Genomic DNA, 3,842 nt, shown 5'->3' on the forward strand with positions numbered 1-3,842 from the left:
CCCCTCCCCCTCCTCCTCCCCCTCCTTCTCTCTCCATCATCACGGAAGGTGCTGTATCTATGTAGCCCAGGCTTCCACTCTACCAGTGCAAGTTGAGGCATGTACCACACCCAGCTCTGATTCACCAGATGGAAACTATGGAAAATTTTGTAACTTTTACGGTACAGAGATAAACAAATTAGGCTGCAGGAGGTGGGAAAGCAGTCTTCAGAAATGAAAATAGCCAAGCTTCTGGGTAGCTGTCCCTCCCACCTGACCCCAGCTCTGCACCCAGCTCACTGACTATCCAGCAGAGAAAAGGTAGGTATGCAGAGACTGGAGCTGTCCTGCTATAATGTAACTGCCATAATGTAACTGCTATAATGAAGTATCAGGATCAAAAACCATGTGAGAGGAGAGGATTCATTTGGCTTACATTTCCACATTGTAGTCCGTCATTGAAGGAAGTCAGGACAGGAACTCGGGGGAAGAAACCTGGAGGTAGAAGCTGATGCAGAGGCCATGGAGGAGTGCTGTTACTGGCTTGCTCAGCCTGCTTTCTTATAGAACCCAGCACCACTAGCCCAGTGATAGTAGCCCCCACAATGGGCTGATCCCTCCTCTATCAATCTAATTAAGAAAATGCTTTACAGCAGATCCCATGGAGGAACTCACTCAGTTGAGGCTCCCTCCTTTCAAATGACTCTTGCCTGTGTCAAGTTGCCATAAAACTACCCAGCGCCCCAAGGATTAGTAAAACAACATACAGAAGGCCGAATACTGTCTACTCGGTTACACCACACCAAGGTTGAGGTCCTTCTGATAGTGAGACACTGTATTGTCAGGGGATGCCCCTAAGAGAAGTGTTCACCGAATACTAAAAACATAGACAACAAACACTGTGAATGTGGCCCAGCAAGATGGCTCAGTAAGTAAGAGTTTTGGTTTGCACACAAGCCAGACTTCCTGAGTTCAATACTCCAGAGCCCTCAATGGGAGAAAACTGACTCCCCAGAGTTACCCTCTAGCCTGCACACCAAACTCTCTCTTTCTCTTTCTGTGTGGCACATGTGCATGCTTGCATGCACACACACACACACACACAAATTTTTAAAAACCAAAAGTGAGATTTCCGTTCCAGCCTCCCTCCAGAAATATCTGTCAACTGAAGCATTAGCCCAACAGTTCCATTTTCCCCATCTGGTCCCAAGGACTGAACCCAGAGCTAGTTGTTGAACACGTAGTTCTCACCACACAGCTACATCTCCTTAACTTTAAAAGAACTCAGAGTAGGGGCACTGATGTGGCCAGTTTAGGATGTGAGAGAACCCATCTCAAAAAACTTAGCAACAAAAATTAGAAACCTGGCCGGGCGGTGGTGGCGCACACCTTTAATCCCAGAACTTGGGAGGCAGAGGCAGGCAGATTTCTGAGTCTGAGCCCAGCCTGGTCTACAGAGTGAGTTCCAGGATAGCCAGGGCTACACAGAGAAACCCTGTCTCAGGAAAAAAAAAAAAAATCGGGACCTAGGCTTAGAGTGTACATCAGTAAAACAGTTGCTTAGCATGGGCAAGCTCTAAATCTGATTTCCAGCACAATAAATGAAGTAAAATAAAATTGCTGGGCTCAGTGGTAGAGCTGGCCTCAAGCCCCATACCACATACAAAGCAAAAATCCAGCCAGCGGAACAAAATTATAAAGTAGGCACGGCATAGTCATCCATGCCTATAATCCAACACTTGCGAGGCTTGGGGCGGTGAGACTCCCTCATTCAAGCCCAGGCTGGACTGCATATTGAGTTCTAAGCCAGCTGGCCTACAAGAGACCTTGTTCAAGCAGGTAAAAAAAATTAAATTAGAAATCTTGCGTGTTATCTCAATGTACTGGTGAGGCCTGACTGACAGATTCAGCCTCAACCGCAATCCATCACAAGCAGACCATGAGAGCCAACGGCAGACTTCAACAAGTAAGGTGCTTACTGCCAAGCCTCCAGATTTCAGTTTCTTCCACAGAACCAACCCAGAGGGTGAAAAGAACAAACTTACTCATACAGATGTCCTCCGACCACTGAGTGTTATGCCCGGGCACGTGTAAGCCCCACACGTGGTCCCGATCCTGCATGTGTGCTTTGATGTGTGCAAGCACCATAAGTGGTCCCCTGAGCCCTGCATGTGTGCCCTGCTACCTGCATGCCCTTCATCGCCACCAGTGGTCCTCTGGCCCACGTGTGTGCCTTGGCATTTCCACACCCCACACGATGGTCCACTGAATGTATGCCCATCCACAAGGGTCCTCTGTCCCCTGAATATGTGCCCTGACAAGGGCATGCCCCATAAAAAGTCCTCTGACCGTTTTGTGTGTACTTTGGCATGTGCATACTTCACACAATGGTCCCCTGAACCTTACAGGTATGCCTTGGCATGAGTATGCACCACACAGTGGACCCCTTGGTCCCTGCATTTATGCCTTGGCATGTGCGGCCCCACATAATAGTCCTCTGACCCCTCTATATATCCCTTGGCATATGCACATGCCACATAGTGGTCCTCTGGCCCCTCTATGTGTCCCTTGGCATGTGCACATGCCACACAGTGGTCCCCTGATCCTTACATGTATGCCTAGGCATGTACATGCACCACACAGTAGTCCCCTGATCCTTACATGTATGTCTTGGCATGAGTATGAACCACACAGAGGTCCCCTGATCCCTTGCATGTGTGCCTTGTCATGTGTACATCCCCATACATAAAGGCAGTAAAGATGAGAAGTAGGGTGGTGCCCTTAATCTGTGCTGTCTCTTCTCACATTGTTAAGATCATCCACATCCTCCTTTATGGTTTTGTTTCACCCACACCACCTCTTTTCACTATGGTAGTGTGTACACTAAGCGAGCTCCCCACCACCCTGCCAAGGGACCTGATTCTCTGGATCCCCAGGCTCAAGCCTCTCACCCACTTCATGAGAAGTTATCCCAGACCCTCTGCACTGAGCTAGACCTCAGCCCTGGCCAAGGTTTGTATTTGCTCCGACTTTAATTTTTCTCACACAAGCAGATCACAATGCAATGTCCCTGTGTGCTCCACGCCCCTGTCTTACAAAATGTCAGTCAAGTATAGACGAAACTGTCATACACAGCAACTCCTGACCTCAAAACACAACAGGCACAAGACCTGGCAAGTTATTTTGAAGTTTATTTTTCAAATGACCAGTAAAAATTGACCTGAGTTCAGAATGGTTATGTAAAAAGTGAACAAATGGTGTAACCTCAAGTTCACCAACCAGGAAACAAGTCCAACTGATCAACTGCAATGCAAGATTATACGCAAGGAGAAACAGCAGAGTCTCCACCTTGAGTAATCTGCCCGTGGCCTCTGAGGACCCAACTCAAGCTTGCTCAACAATGTAGCCCAGGGGAGAGTCCAAACACGAAAGAACTCGACAGTTTCCTGATGTTTTGTAACATATGTCTTTTTTATATTTCGATAGAGAATCTCTCTACATAGCATGACTGTTCTGCAAAACAAATAACATGGGGGGGCAGTGCTGAATTGAAGGCAGGAATACATACATACATACATGCATGCATACATACATACATACATACATACATACACACTCCCAGTACTAATTTACAGGGAATGTAAAGGACATGTGTACTTCCACAAAGTAACTGAAAGACAGTTTCCCTAAGTCTAGGACTTGATTGCAGGACAAACTAAGGAGTGAAGTACTAAACTTGAAAATAAACTGAAGTCCTCAAGTGCCAGGAGTCTGTGTTCTAGACTCCACCCAGAAAGGAGAGCCAGGAGCGGCCTCTAATCCACCTCCTCGATGGTGGGCCCTGACCCAGAGCCTCCCTTGGG

Source organism: Mastomys coucha, unplaced genomic scaffold (genome assembly GCF_008632895.1).
Source record: "Mastomys coucha isolate ucsf_1 unplaced genomic scaffold, UCSF_Mcou_1 pScaffold3, whole genome shotgun sequence".
Taxonomy (NCBI): Eukaryota; Metazoa; Chordata; class Mammalia; order Rodentia; family Muridae; genus Mastomys; species Mastomys coucha.